The 17053-nt window shown below is 41.9% G+C and overlaps 3 protein-coding genes across 3 annotated transcripts in view; 2 read left to right on the top strand and 1 right to left on the bottom strand.

Annotated features, from left to right (window-relative positions):
* Positions 1 to 17053, bottom strand: part of LOC120998324 (aspartic and glutamic acid-rich protein-like) — a 2513920-nt gene that overhangs the window by 1441312 nt on the left and 1055555 nt on the right. The gene's annotated exons all lie outside the window — the stretch shown is intronic.
* LOC120998305 (gastrula zinc finger protein XlCGF26.1-like) overlaps positions 1 to 17053 on the top strand; it is a 4064644-nt gene that overhangs the window by 3898999 nt on the left and 148592 nt on the right. The window lies entirely within an intron of this gene.
* Positions 1 to 17053, top strand: part of LOC120998312 (gastrula zinc finger protein XlCGF26.1-like) — a 422105-nt gene that overhangs the window by 311933 nt on the left and 93119 nt on the right. The gene's annotated exons all lie outside the window — the stretch shown is intronic.

Genomic DNA, 17053 nt, shown 5'->3' with positions numbered 1-17053 from the left:
TAGTTCTGATTCCATCTTGGATACGTATCTTTTTGTACCCATTATAGACTCATACCTATCTTTAGAAAGAGTACTGACCTCAAACAATGCATACAAAACAGGTGGCAATGCAGATAAGAGGTGTTGGTCCCTCTTGGAATTATCATTTGCCAAATCCATATATGTCAGGTAACTATCAACCATGCCACCTAACTTCCATATATCTCCACGTTCTTCATAGGCTCTTGCCTGCAGCTCATTAGTCCATTCATCTATATTTTTATTTAATTTCAAACGGGAATAAACATATCCGATAACCTTAGATATTATCTTTCCTGGGTCAGATGGACTATCTGCTATAGCCTGGCTATTACCTGGGCCGCTGCCTGTTACACTCATTATTTTGATCAATAAGTAATAATCAATACCGATAATAACAAGCTAAGAAGAAGTGTAGAATTTTTCACTATTTGCATAAATAATTTATAGAAATATCTCAAGATCTCAGCAGTGCCTCCATATTTGTCAAGGTATATCTTTTATATAAAATATAAATATTTTATATAAAAATATAAAAATTAATAAAATAATAAAAAATGGAAATCAGTCAGGAAATCCACTAGGCGGACATAAAACGCCTTTCTTTTATCTTGAGACTCTAAATTTAATTTATGCAATTAATGAAAACAAAGGGGCAATCAATTATGCTAAATATATGTAACAATTTATTTATAAATGAGTAAAATTCCAATATAAAACTGACATGAGATCAATGGATAGACAAATTGACGCAGTACCAATAAACCACCACTAGATGGTGGTATAATCCACTATCACTTTCTCACCAGCACAGAATTATTAAAAGCAACATATGATAAGAAATAAATGATATTTCTTTATCAAACAGACCAATACTTAATACATCAAGACAAGCTCAGGATTTTCTGTTTACCAACAGGTTATAACATGACAAAATGCAGATTAATACAAGAACAATAAATGTTGTCCCTTGACTCTGTCTCAGCCTATGACAATCAAAAATATAAATGATATTAATATGATATTATATCCCACTCAGCAACCAGACTATGGAAATATAATTTCCCAGAGTTTTCCTCTACTCAGACAATGTCTAATCTCCCATTAGCAATATGCATCTTTGCTAAGAGGACAACTAGCATTAGGGAGGTGATTAACACTATACGTTCCACAATATGGGAACTCTTGACTATACGCTGAGAGGAATATCTTAATAATATCACAAGCAAAAATATAACATACGTTACCAAGTCAAGGATGGACAGGGTTTCGGGTGTGATCAGTTCTTAAAACTCTTCCAGTAGACAAAAATTAATCCAAGTTTCGTTTTGTTGTTGCGGTAAATTGTTAGTTGCAGTTGTTTCAGTTGAAGAGTGTAGATAGCTGGATAGATAGCTAGATAGATAGATCCCTCCTAACCTCTTACATGCATAGTTTATACCCCATGTTATCTAAGAATTCCTCCCCTTCTAGATTAGGGATCTCCAATCAGACAAGATGGGTGTGTTCGTATGCAGATACCAATGATGTCATTTTAACCCTTGGAATACTGGTGAAAATGACATACTATTATCAATTTACCTCTAGATGGCACTGTTGTACCACATGACAATTTCAACATTAATTCTAAATACCTAATAATATATCCAGATGACCTTATTAACCTCCCCAACATGCATCAGTATTAAGGGTTTCTTCCTGACATTTTAATTACCCCTAATCTAGACATGTTGGAGTCACCATCTCCTACTGTCTTCTTAGGGACAATGGACAATGGTTCCTTTTACTTAACATCCGGATTCATTAACTTGCCTACATGGCTGGCTAATAATATTTAGCTCTCCTCATGAAAACCAATTAGTAGGAAGGCAACTCCAATACTTTTCTAAACCTTAAAAGTCTATATGGTCAGTGGGATATACACGGCATAAAATATATATTCTAAATTTTATATATATATATACACACATCGATACACTGTTATACATAGATGACATATTATATAAGTCATTGGTTAAGATATGTTGCAAATTTAAATACACCACACAGGAATATATAGAATATAATTATGAAGACATGAATGGGACATTCATACACCTAATGCTTCCTACAAAGTAGACTTCCCTAATGATTTTGTAATGAAGTAAAATAATACATTGCTATTCAAATTGTTGTTTCTCACAGATACATGTCTGTAGGACCCATTATAGTATTAATGGATATACTACATCTGCTCACTATAATTTTAAAAGACAATATACTCTATGTCCCCACAAACATGTTCCCAAACTGAACTCAGCATAACCTCATCTCGGCCTGTTTCAATCCTATAGAGAAATATCAGACTCTGGTTCAATCTGTGATTACACTTAAAGGCAATGGGCATTGCTATTTAGACTATAATATCTTTAGATAAGATTGTACATTTATGAAAATGCACGACAGTAAGAGGTGCTGAATCAATTGCAAACACAGAAATGATTCTGAATGTACGGACAAATATTTCCTTTTTTTCCACAACAAAAACAGACTCCCTTCATATGACCAGAGCTCTTACCAGCAGTCCCAGGAGTAGCTCCCCCCAACTTGTTGTGCCTTTTCATAGGTAAATGCATTGATATCCAATTCATTATTGTCAAAATGGATGTTCATTTCCTTTAAGAGCCATGCTCGACTGTAGTTGCAATTTTGTATGTCTTGAGTAGGCCAAATTAAGGTCACACAAAGGTTTATACTCTTCAGTGTTATCCTTCCCATGAATGTACCAGTCTGAGAAGAGGTCTCCTTGTCTACTTTTAAATTTATGACGGGAGGTAAAGATGAGCTCTATGCAGCTGGTGATAATTACCTATACAATTAGGCATTTATTAATGAAGCAAAATATATAATATGTATGTATTCATTTAATGAGCCTTAGTTAGTCCTTAGCATAAGACAATCAGTAGGACATATATATATATTTGTTTATATTATATTGTTATATGTTACGAAGACAACATGTATCCAGTATATTGTATATATTTCTCATTAGAAGAGTGTCTGTGAAGATGTCTGTTTTGTAACAATTAATCACATCTTTGGTATGACAGAGGAGGTACTGATATCTCTGTGAGAAAACAAGGCCATTTACGATCCATAAATTAAGTGTGAGAAATGTTCAGAGAGACGCCTAGAGGTCTATCTCTAATTGCTACAAGTGTCAGAATTAATCCCTATAGCTTTGAATTAAAGCTTCTAAGGTCAAAATGTATATTCAGACTTACATAAGTTAACCCTTTATGCTATGATGCAAATAGCTTATACAGCAGTGCCACCTAGGTATCAATAGGTGACATTACAACAGTAGCAAAAATGCATTCTGGGTAAGGTTATGATGTCACATTTTATCAATGGTCACGCCCATCCGATAATGATTGGAGAGTTCCAAACTAGGAGGGTGTGTCTAACTGATAAGTTTGTGATCATAAGCCATACACAGGAGGTAGAAGAGAAAGAGAGAAAGATGAGGAGAAAGGAAGGAGAGGAGAAGTTGAGGTCTATCAAGATGAAAGCCATAATGAGATGTGCTATGATGGACCACCCAGCTTTCCTAGGAGCAGAAGTGAGATTCCTACTAGGACTTGGTAAGAGACACAGAAAATGATATTTCATTTTATTAAGACTAATTTGATAGTGTGGGTGAAATTATACCATCTAGATTGGCGAATAAATAAATGATTAAATTAATTGATCATCTCCATATTGAGATGTAGTCTTAGGATATTGTGAGGCTTCATTCTACCTGCAGAAGAATCAAGACTCATAATCTAGCAAAGCATTAAATAATTGCTTATATATATATATATTGATAGAACAATCTTCGCCAAGCTAAGTGATGGATTCCCACAGGAAAGACGTCAAGTCCTTCTCGTTTAAGATCCTAGATCCCTGTTATTTGTCTTAATAGTCTTACCAAAGTCATATATGTGAAAATAGTCCAGGATGGGGCGGAAGGATACAGTTGTCTCTTCTAAGTTATATCCTTGGATGGATTTGCCCATCTTGAAGCCATGTGATGTGTAGTGGGTTAGGGGGGGCAGAATGTATTTAGCATTCTATATTGATGTCTAGGATTAGACATGCCCATCCTGATATCATGAGGTTTTCTCTGAACAGAAGTGATGTATATAACTTATGTTCATATTTTGATATCCTAACCTAATAATAGCTTGTGTATAATGTGACAAGTTATTTCCACTCACATGTATTGTTAAGCTTGTAATGCTTTATATTAACGCTGAATATATTCATTTGCATGTATCATTGTATTTATTTACTTATATATGTATATAATCTTGTAACCAATAAATCTGTGTATTTTTATAATATCTGTGTATTCTTGTATAATGCAGAACTACATTTTATCATTAACATCATCTCACATCAAAAAGAACTTATTTATCTGAGGAAATAGTCGGACTCAGATGTGAATTGTATCAATTAGGTTGTCTACAATTCACCAGGTCATGATTTTAAGAATTTATGACAAATTTTATAAAAAAAATTTTTTATGGTTAATAATTTTTATGACCATAATGAATAATTCTTAATTGAATTATTACCCCCCGACAAACTGCATAGGCTCCTCACAAGGCGTAACCCCAGGTGTCTCTTTACCATGTGTCAAAGGAAGCCGTCACCTTATTTGACAGTACGTCCTGAGGGTGAGGACCCTTAGATCTCCCCCTCAGGCGTCTATCCAGATGTACAGCAAGGGACATAGCTGCTTCCAATGACTCAGGTTTTTCATGAAAGGCCAACGCGTCCTGCAGCCTCTCAGATAGACCCTGACAGAACTGGCTACGGAGAGCAGGATCATTCCACTCCGTATCCGTAGCCCATCTCCTAAATTCAGAGCAATAGATTTAGCTGGTACCCATTCCCTCAAACATGGCGATTGGGTGTGTGTTAAACGTGAGGAAAAGTCTGGATCCTCGATTTGATGGTCCCTTCCAGGTGCAACTAACAACATCAACATCAGTGAAGCTTGAAGGCAAACTCACCTGGATACACGCTAGCCACTGCAAATATATCACTACCTCAGAAGAGCCACAATGCGGATCTTGAGTGTTTGCAGTATTCTCGTACTGGTTACTGGACTTTTTGAAGGACATTTGAGACAATATGTTTGTTAAGCATCAGAAGGCGATTATACAAATGACAAATTTATCTGACTGAAGAATATGCACACATTCCCCAATAGCTTCCAATTCCATGCCTTACATCGCTATTCCTCTTTCTGAGGAGGAGCTGATGACACCAGACTGCTGGAATTTTACTTTGTACAAAGTAAATAAGTGAAGGGATACTGATGTTTCTATTCCAATAGTAGGGTGGGTCAAAGTCCCTTGGTGGGTGGTAAATATTATAAGAAGAGAAAATCCTATGATGAAGCATAATAGGGATAGGAGGCCTGGTCAATGGAAGCAAGTGAATGTCAGCTTCCTTAAATTAGGGGATACCTGGGACACAAACAAAAAGCACCAGTAAATGAAGTCAGATTGGGAATGGGCATCCTATTTTATAAAAGGGAATCCTGCACTGAGAGTGGAGGGATCCCAGACCCCGAGGAAAATATTAATTATTCCAGTGACATTTGTGATCCTAGACGGTACTATAGCCCCCTGGGGAATAAATCTAATGAACCATGGTGCTTGTACAGTGACACGCTAAGGTTAGTGGATAGGGCAGACATGTTAGGACACAATAAAAGTAGCGCTTATGAATTACCACCTGATATCTTCATAGTCTGCGGCGATAGGTGGGGGAACAGCTGCGTACAGCGGCCGCTGCTACAGTACCCCCCCTTACGCCCCCTTTTCTTGAGTGCACGACGGGACAAGAACCTTTTTATCAGGTTCGGAGCATTAATATTCTCCTCCGACTCCCAAGACCTCTCTTCCAGATAAGGCCCTTCCAATCCACCAGGTAGTAGGTTCTCTTACCACGCTTTCTGAAGTCCAAGATGTCCTTGACCTCGAATGTCCCTTCTGAGTCTTCAGACACTGGAGTCGCCGTAGATGGAGCTGTTGAGAATCAGTTAAGGACTACCAGTTTGAGCAAGGATACGTGGAAGGCATTGGGGACACTAAAAGAGAGAGGTAGCCGTAACTTATAGGTCACTTCATTGATCTTCTTCAAAACTACGAAGGGTCCCAGGAACCTAGGGGCAAACTTGAAACTAGGAACCCTTAAACGGATGTTTCTGTAGGAGAGCCATACCTTATCTCCCGGCGAGAACTGAGGCGGTTTTCTTCTTTTCCTGTTCGCATTCGTCTTCATGTGGGTCACCGCTTTATCGATGCAAATCTTCATATCCTGCCAGATCTTCAAAACATCCCTAAAAGAGGAATCCACCACTGGTACCCCAGAAGATATAGGAACAGGAAGAGGAGTACGATGATGCTGTCCAAAAACGACAAAGAAAGGAGATGACCCAAATGGACTCACTGGTATGGTTATTGTAGAAGAACTCTGCCCAAGGTAACAATTGTACCCAGTTGTCGTGTTGAGCTGAAACAAAATGCTGAAGGTAATTCTCCAATATCTGATTGACCCGCTCTACCTGCCCGTTGGTTTAGGGGGTGATAACCGGAGGAGAAGTTCAGGTCAATTTCCAGCAGTCGGCAAAGAGCTCTCCAGAGTTTGGAGGTACACTGCACTCCTCGATCAGAAACAATATGCCTAGGTAAACCACGCAGATGAAATATATTTTTCACGAACAGTTTAGCAAGTTCCGCAATCGAGGGCAATCTAGTCAAAGGAACGAAGTGCGCCATCTTGGAGAAGCGGTCCACGACCACCCAAATGACGGTACATCCGGCCAAAGAGGGCAAATCTGTAATAAAGTCCATGGCAATGTGTTGCCATGGAGCATCAGGAACAGGTAGCGGTAACAACCGACCAGGCGGTTTGCTTCTGTAGATTTTATTTTGAGCACAGACGGTGCAGGCAGAGATAATCACGCACATCCTTGGACAATGTGGGCCACTAGTAGTGGCGAGACACCAGTTCTATAATCTTACGAATACCTAGGTGACCAGGCAGTTTGGAGTTGTGCCCCCACGTTAGTATACGTGTTCTTTTGGCAGATGGCACGAATGTCCTCCCAGAAGGAATGGCTCTTACCAGGACAGGAGCCACTGTGCTCAAGAGAGCAGGATCTACAATGTATTGGGGCTACTCCTGCTGATCTGTGAAGTCAAATGACCTAGACAGAGCATCCGCCTTGATGTTTTTCTCAGCCGGGCGCAAGTGCAACTCAAAATTAAAACGAGAGAAGAAGAGAGCCCACCTGGCTTGGCGAAGGTTCAGACGCTTGGCTGTCTGCAGATATGTGAGGTTCTTGTGATCCGTGAATAATATCACCAGATGCTGGGCCCCCTCCAACAGATAACGCCACTCCTCCAAGGCAAGTTTTATGGCTAGAAGTTCTTTGTCTCCTATACACTGCGTGCAGAATTATTAGGCAAATGAGTATTTTGACCACATCATCCTCTTTATGCATGTTGTCTTACTCCAAGCTGTATAGGCTCGAAAGCCTACTACCAATTAAGCATATTAGGTGATGTGCATCTCTGTAATGAGAAGGGGTGTGGTCTAATGACATTAACACCCTATATTAGGTGTGCAAAATGGGTCAAAAGAAGGACTTGACAGGCTCAGAAAAGTCAAAAATAGTGAGATATCTTGCAGAGGGATGCAGCACTCTTAAAATTGCAAAGCTTCTGAAGCGTGATCATCGAACAATCAAGCGTTTCATTCAAAATAGTCAACAGGGTCGCAAGAAGCGTGTGGAAAAACCAAGGCGCAAAATAACTGCCCATGAACTGAGAAAAGTCAAGCGTGCAGCTGCCAAGATGCCACTTGCCACCAGTTTGGCCATATTTCAGAGCTGCAACATCACTGGAGTGCCCAAAAGCACAAGGTGTGCAATACTCAGAGACATGGCCAAGGTAAGAAAGGCTGAAAGACGACCACCACTGAACAAGACACACAAGCTAAAACGTCAAGACTGGGCCAAGAAATATCTCAAGACTGATTTTTCTAAGGTTTTATGGACTGATGAAATGAGAGTGAGTCTTGATGGGCCAGATGGATGGGCCCGTGGCTGGATTGGTAAAGGGCAGAGAGCTCCAGTCCGACTCAGACCCCAGCAAGGTGGAGGTGGAGTACTGGTTTGGGCTGGTATCATCAAAGATGAGCTTGTGGGGCCTTTTCAGGTTGAGGATGGAGTCAAGCTCAACTCCCAGTCCTACTGCCAGTTTCTGGAAGACACCTTCTCCAAGCAGTGGTACAGGAAGAAGTCTGCATCCTTCAAGAAAAACATGATTTTCATGCAGGACAATGCTCCATCACACGCGTCCAAGTACTCCACAGCGTGGCTGGCAAGAAAGGGTATAAAAGAAGAAAATCGAATGACACGGCCTCCTTGTTCACCTGATCTGAACCCTATTGAGAACCTGTGGTCCATCATCAAATGTGAGATTTACAAGGAGGGAAAACAGTACACCTCTCTGAACAGTGTCTGGGAGGCTGTGGTTGCTGCTGCACGCAATGTTGATGGTGAACAGATCAAAACACTGACAGAATCCATGGATGGCAGGCTTTTGAGTGTCCTTGCAAAGAAAGGTGGCTATATTGGTCACTGATTTGTTTTTGTTTTGTTTTTGAATGTCAGAAATGTATATTTGTGAATGTTGAGATGTTATATTGGTTTCACTGGTAAAAATAAATAATTGAAATGGGTATATATTTGTTTTTTGTTAAGTTGCCTAATAATTATGCACAGTAATAGTCACCTGCACACACAGATATCCCCCTAAAATAGCTAAAACTAAAAACAAACTAAAAATTACTTCCAAAAATATTCAGCTTTGATATTAATGAGTTTTTTGGGTTCATTGAGAACATGGTTGTTGTTCAATAATAAAATTAATCCTCAAAAATACAACTTGCCTAATAATTCTGCACTCCCTGTACAGTAATTCCTCTCAGCTGGTGAGAAGAGTTTGGAGAACCCACAGGTAAACATCTTGCCCTTGGAACCTTTCTGTAGTAGAACAGCACTGGCTCCTATGGAGGAGGCGTCCACTTCTAGAAAGAATTGGCGGGAGACATCGGGATGATGCAGAACAAGCGGAAGCAAAGATCTTCTTTAATTGGACGAAGGCAGCCTCTGCCTCTGGAGTCCAGTGCTTGTCATTCACCCCTATCCTGGTAAGAGTGGAGATTGGAGATGTAAGGGATGAAAAATTTGGGATGAATTGCCGATAGAAATTAGCGAATCCCAGGAAGCGCTGTATAGCCCGAAGACCCTGTGCGCGTGGCCAGTCCATTACTGCCTTCAACTTTTCAGGATCCATCTGCAACCCGGCATCCGAGATAACGTATCTGAGAAACGGTACAGTAGATTTGTCAAAAAGGCTTTTCTCGAGTTTAGGGTAAAGTCGAATTTCTCTTAACCGCTGTAATACTAAATGTACATGCTTCCGGTGAGTGGTTAAATCCGAGGAATAGATCAGTATATCGTCCAGACACATTATTATGCAGACATAAAGCAGATCCCAGAAGATGTCGTTCACCAACTCCTGGAATACCGCAGAAGCATTGCACAGACCGAAGGGCATGACGAGATACTCGTAGTGTCCGTCACGAGTGTTAAAAACAGTCTTCCACTTATCACTCTTCCGGATGCGGATAAGATTATATGCGCCGCGCAGGTCGAATTTAGTAAAGACCTTAGCTCCCCGGATCCTGTCAAAAAGTTCAGAGATTAGCGGTAAAGGATAACGATTCTTGATTGTGACCTTATTCAGACCTCGATAGTCGATACAGGGCTGTAAGGATCCATCTTTTTTTTGCGCAAAGAAGAACCCGCCACCGACTGGTGAAGTAGATTTCCAGATAAACCCCCTCTCGAGAATTTCTTTAATGTACTCAGACATCACTTGGGTCTCGGGAAGTGAAATGGGATAGACTCGACCCCGAGGAGGAGTGGCACCAGGCAGAAGGTCAATCGGACAATCATACGGACGATGAGGAGGCAGGGTCTCCACCTCTTTATTGCTGAAAACATCTGCAAAACTGGCGTACTACTGCGGGAGTCCAGGCAGGGCTACTGGTACAGTAGGCGAGGAAGCAGACCAGACCTCCAATAGGCAGGTGGAATGACAGGATGATCCCCAACGTAGAATCTGACCGGAGTTCCAGTCCAGAACTGGAGGGTGCTGACGCAGCCTGGGAAGACCAAGGATAACCGGATTCACGGACGCTGGCAGCACGTAGAATGAGATCATCTCAGAATGCAGAACTCCAATTTGCAGCTTGAGGGGCATTGTCACGGAGAGCACTGGCTCAGGGAGTGGCAGTCCATTACAGAGGCCACAGACAGAAGCCTTTCGAGACGGATGGTAGGAAGCTGGAACTGATGGACCATAGCCTGCTGAATAAAATTACTGGCCGACCCAAAGTCCAGGAATGCAGGCATAGACAGCGTGACTCCCTTGTGCGAGAGAGTCACCAGAACAGAAAGTTTCAAAGAGGACTTGCTCAAAAAACAAAGAGTACAGTTGTAATTAGGTGTAATACTAGAGTGGTGATAAAGGGATGCTGATTAAAGAGCTATTACTGATATAGGTGAAAATCATCACTTTTTCCCCTACATAAGTAATAGCTCTTCAGTAATAGCTCTGTACTCTTTATTTTTTGAGCAATCCATTCCCATCCCACACTACTATCCCCCACATTACCCATTCAGTATCGTTTACTTTCCCCCTATCATTGAAACTAGTTAATCCAACCCATATCCTGCAACATCATCCTTTTCAGCTCCCACCCAGTATCGTAAATGTAACTCCGCCCATCAGCCGACACTTCCCCAATCAGCGCGCTCCTCTCATAGCTTTATTGGCACTATTTATTAACTGAGACTTTATCATAAATACATTTTTTTATCGTGATTTCTTCCATATGGATTTATTTATCTATTTATATATATAAAATAGGTTTTATACACTGCACAATAAACTCTGACACGGGGGATTTTATAGTTTCCCTTATATATACTGTGACAAACTGCCATTTGCCACTGGGCATTGTAGAGGACTTATGGCTAGCCTCCTGCCCTACGACTATGGCCCCGGGACATATTACCTTCTTCCATACTGAACTTTCAGCTCCAGAGACTAAGTCCCGTTCGAAGATGGGACTTAGCCGTTTTTCTGCATGAAATTGACCGACCGCACAGCCCAAATCTATGGAACTGTTTTGGGCAGGAAATTGTGCTTGCGGTCAGTCATAAAGGACTTCCACTAAACTTTTGATCCGCTGGAGGGATTTGTGTGATTTTTGGAAGTGTTTATGTTTGATGTATGCTGAGTTTAAATATGTAAGATGGAATGTATGGTTTTAAAGTTACAGTGTATGTTTAAAAACTGTATTTTTACTGTCTGTGATAGTTATGTTAATCCATAATTATATCCCAGACAGAAGGGAGGATTTTGTGTATTTGGGTGGTGACTCCTCTCCTGTTGTTCTCACATGTGTATTGGTGATCTCCCTTTGTCCTGGGAGATAATTGAATTGCCTTCGGGTGTCTCCAGGGCAGAGAGGAGGAAACCATGATGCATTGTGGGGACCTGCATAAATACGGGCGGGTAGCCCTCAATAAAGGGTTCAGTTCAGTTCAGTTCATTTTTTTCTAACCCTTCAAAACGCAGCCTCGTCTCGTTATTGGAGGGAATTGCTGTATCACGCTGGGGATTGCTATGCTCTGCATATTCCCTGGAGGAGAGATCTTTCCCACACGGTCCTGAATGCTGGAGGTTCATTCAGGGTGGAAGGAAGACGGCGCGGCTCCAGTTAAGCTATGGCGGTTGTGGAGTCTGCGGTGCTTGTGGTGTCCAGTGCGGTGCTTGTGGTCCTCGGCGCAAGCTAGGAAGCGTCCATAAATGGAAGTGGATCCGTTACATATACATATTTAAGACAGCCTTTTATGGGGATGGTCTTTATACCCTGGTCATTATATTTATGCTTATATTTATTTAATTCATTTCACGTCTCATTGGTAAATTTGGTGATTATTTTATTGTTTTCTGTTCGCATTATATTACCTATGTGTTAAACTTTACATCCACTATTTTGATATTATATTACCTTGTTTACGGCTTGATAAAGGGGTCATGTACCCCAAAACGCGTTGTCTGTGAATAAACTGAATCCCTATTTGATACCCAGTTGTGACACTGCGCCCTCTGTCATCCACACATCTTCTGGACTTCTATGGTCTAGCGATCCTATAGCATTCAGAGTAGACGGACGGTCGTGACCAGCTAGTTCATCCTTAATCTGGTTAGAAAGGCCCTCCCAGAACACCGCCAGTTGAGCCTCATTGTTCCATGCAAGTTCAGCAGCCAGGGTAAGAAAGTGGATGGCGTACTGACCCACAGACAAGGAAACCTGTCGTAGACGTAGCAGAGCTGAGGCTGCGGAGGATGTGCGGCCGGGCTCTTCAAAGACCAGCCGGAAGGTTGCCAGAAAAGACTGCAGACTGGTAGTCTCAGGACCTCCATGTTCCCAAATAGGATTTGCCCAAGTAAGGGCCTCATCAGACAGCAGGGACACGATCAAGGCAACCTTGGATCGTTTAGTGGGAAACCTCTGTCTATGCAACTCAAAGTGGATCAAACACTGATTCCGGAATCCACAACAGGTTTTTGGATCTCCACCGTAGTGTGAAGGCAGAGGGAGTTGCACACCAGCTGTACACAAGTCCGGACTTACCGGTGTGGGAACTGCCGGAGTAGCAGCGCCTGACGACCCTGCAGTAGCTGGAGACGACACGGCATCCAGACGGGCAGCCACATTTTGCAAGAACTGCATAAAGACATCCTGACGTTCGCTTCGGCGCTTTACTTCGTGTAACAGTTCCTGGACGACAGGCTTGGGATGATCAGCAGGGTCCATGGCCTCAGTGTACTGTCACGGATCAGCGAGTGTGAACTCAGTGTGCCACTGACTAGCTATACTCTGGAGGGGCGTGAATAAGCAACTACCTAGTATTCACTAGAGCCTCTGATGGTGAGGATAGACTTGAGCCTTTAGGGAAGTTGCCAGGGGCTACTCCAGAGCAATCCCTGAGTCAGTGGCAGCTGGTCCGGGCGGACCAGGAGGTATCTGAGTAGGTATCTGAAGTATAAGCATAGTCACGCAAGCAGATAGTCCAGGCTGGCCACGAAGTACCTGAGTAGGTACCTGAAGTATAAGTGTAGTCAGGCGGGCAGATACATTACCAGGAGCAACGGTGCAAGACCGAAGGATGCGGCAGAGACGTGGTCAGACAGGCAATAGGTCAGGGCAGGTGGCACAGGTACAAAGCAAGCAGGCAGGGATCAGACGATAAGCAGAATCCAGGAATGAAGTATAGGTCAGGAGCACATGTGAGTATCAGGAACTAACAAATTCAAGGACCTTGACACTGAGGCATCTGGGAAGAGGGCCAAGCCACTTTAGTACCTGCAGGAGAGCCAGGGTTGGTCAGCGAGGTCACCTGACCTAACCCACACAGCCCAGGGAGTGATGCGCTCGGCCCTTAAAGCAGTGTAACATGAAACCAGCCGAACACAGGCTGTGACCAGGGCTGAGGGGAAGCTGTGGAGCGGAATCCTGAGAAGCAATAGCAGAAACCGCAGCGGTAAAAAGGGAAGCACCAGCCACCGGTCGCTGCTGGGCAGGCGCCCAAAACCGTAGCGATAGGCGGGGGAACATCGGCGTACAGCGGCCGCTGTTACATGTACACTGGGGTGCAATGACACTTATGGGATTATCAATTAAAAATGAACATAACAGAAAAATTTGCTGTTTGATAATGTGACAGAATATGTTTTTGACTCCCTGAATATTACTTCTACCATTACTGGGCAACTAGTATTAGTGACTAACCAACATACCACAGTACTAAAATACTTAACCGCATCCTAGGATGGTATGTGCCAAATTGTAGGCCCCGCTTGATGTCATTATATTGACGCCTCTGGAATGATGCAAGTGAAACATAATATAGAATAGGCGAATTGAAGGAAGAGTTAAAAAAAATGCTAATTCCAACGATGACTGGGAACTCAAATGGCCTGAATGGCTAAATTAGTTAAATCTAGCTACTTGGTTTAAAAATATTGGGGGACGGTTCTCAGGTATTATAAATAGTACATTGTATATAATACTAATCGTTTTATGAATATACCTACTTTATCAATGTGGATTATGTGCTATTCAGAAATTTACAGATGTAGAACAAAGACACTGGTATACATGCAGTTAGACATAAACCTACTCACTCCCCTATATAAAAGAGACCTCCTCAATGAGTTACTACAATGTCAGGTCAAAGGAGATATCTTCCTGGCGAATGGCAGAGGGTAAATGTAGAGGAGGAAAATGATATGGTAACTTTAAATTAGTTAAATCATAATTTCAAATCTTGTCTATTATCTTCCTTGTTCTGTTAATTTCTGAATGATATAATCTTTGTACAGTCCTGATCAAAAGTTTAAGACCACTTGAAAAATGGCAAAAAAATCCTATTTAGCATGGCTGGATCTTAACAAGGTTCCAAGTAGAGCTTCAACATGCAACAAGAAGAAATGGGAGTGAGACAAAACATTTTTTGAGCATTCAATTTAATGAAAACAACGAATAAACTGGAACAGGCTGTTTTTCAGCTGATCAAAAGTTTAGGACCACACCTCCAAAAAAACTAAACCCCCCCAAAACAGAAATCCAACTTCCAAACATGAACTCAGTAGTGAGTAGCTCCGCCGTTATTGTTTATCACTTCCAACATTCGTTTCGGCATGCTTGATGCAAGCGTTTCCATGAGGTGAGTGGGAACATTTCTCCAAGTGGTGAAGACGGCCGCACGAAGGCCATCTACTGTCTGGAACTGTTGTCCATTTTTGTAAACTTCCCTTGCCATTCATCCCCAAAGGTTCTCAATTGGATGTAGATCAGGGGAACACGCAGGATGGGCCAAAAGAGTGATGTTATTCTCCTGGAAGAAGTCCCTTGACCTGCGGGCATTGTGTACTGCAGCGTTGTCCTGTTGAAGAACCCAGTCGTTACCACACAGGCGAGGGCCCTCAGTCATGAGGAATGCTCTCTGCAACATCTGGACATAGCCAGCGGCCGTTTGACGCCCCTGCACTTCCTGAAGCTCCATTGTTCCACTGAAGGAAAAAGCACCCCAGACCATTATGGCGCCCCCTCCACTGTGGCGCGTAGAAAACATCTCAGGTGGGATCTGCTTGTCAGGCCAGTAATGTTGGAAACCATCAGGGTTAAATTTTTTCTCATCAGAGAATAAAACTCTCTTCCACCTTTGAATGTCCCATGTTCGGTGCTCTCTTACAAAGTCCAAACGAGCAGTTCTGTGGCGTTCAAGGAGACGAGGTCTTTGAAGACGTTTTTTGTTTTTGAAGCCCTTCCGTCTCAGATGCCGTCTGATGGTTATGGAGCCGCAGTCAGCACCAGTAAGGGCCTTAATTTGGGTCGAGGATTGTCCGGTGTCTTGACGGACAGCCAATTGCATCCTCTGGCTCAGTGCTGACGAAATTTTTTGGGGTCTTCCACTTGACTTTTTTGTTCCATATCCCTCAGGATCATTTAAGAAATGACTGTCTTACTGCGTCCCACCTCAGCAGCGATGACGCGCTGTGAGAGACCCTGCTTATGCAGTTCAACCCGACCACGTTCAAAAAGAGAGTTTTTTTTGCCTTTGCCATCACAACGTGTGACTACCTGACTGAAGATGACAATGAATCCACATCTTTGCACAGATTTGGCCTTTTAAGGGCATGTGGTCCTAAACTTTGGATCAGCTGAAAAACAGCCTGTTTCAGTTTAATCGTTATTTTTAATTGAATGCTCAAAAAATGTTTTGTCTCCCTCCCATTTCTTCTTGTTGCATGGTGAAGCTCTACTTGGAACCTTGTTAAGATCCAATGTAAAATATGATTTTTGCCATTTTTCAAGTGGTCTTAAACTTTTGATCAGGACTGTATATACATCTATCTGTTATTGACTGTATATAGACACCAATTGTATCCGTCTAGACAACTGAATTCACTGCCTTATCTTGACTGATTCCAGATGCTATGGAGACACTTCGGTTATGGTTACCACAGTTGCCATAATCTCATTGGTTCATTTGAAACCCCTGTTGTAAGATGAAAGCACCCAGGGCTTTTCCTATAAATTAAAAAACTCTTCTGGAGGGAAGGCAGAAGAGGAATCTCACACGTTCTGTGTCTATGACCGGTCATACACTCTTACCCCTGGAGGGAACATTATAATTTGGAGCATCACAACAATTGGTTAGACTCCACTTGAGGAATCATAGGAAAAATTACCATAACATTTACAATTTCTTAAATAATTTCTGCATTACCCTCCTCACAGTCGCATTACAATTGGAAAAACCCTCCCAAAATGTCAATTTGTTATTGTAGATTTTTAATGCGTGTCTGCGGTAAATCCTGTTGGGGCACAACTCAGGGGACACAATTGCATTTTAACCTTGTAGTGACATTCATTTTAGCCTTAAGGACCAGTAACATTTCCCCCTTTGTGTTCCAGCAGTCATCACTATAATTTTTTATGCAAAATAAATAAAAAAAATTGCAGGATAAATTGTAGGTTTTTAGGAACCATTTTGGAGTATATAAAAATTGTATTAAATACCTTTTATTATTTTATTTTTAGGCCTCATGCACACGACCGTATGTATTATGCGGTCCGCAAAAAATACGGATGACGTCCGTGTGCATTCCGTATTTTACGGAACGGAACAGCTGGCCCCTAATAGAACAGTACTATCCTTGTCCGTAATGCAGACAATAATAGGACAGGTTCTATTTTTTTGCAGAACGGAAATACAGACATACGGAAACTGAATGCACACGGAGTACCTTCCGTTATTTTTGCGGACCCATTGAAATGA

Source organism: Bufo bufo, chromosome 4, assembly GCF_905171765.1.
Source record: "Bufo bufo chromosome 4, aBufBuf1.1, whole genome shotgun sequence".
NCBI lineage: Eukaryota > Metazoa > Chordata > Amphibia > Anura > Bufonidae > Bufo > Bufo bufo.
This window is presented reverse-complemented; position numbering and strand designations above follow the sequence as displayed.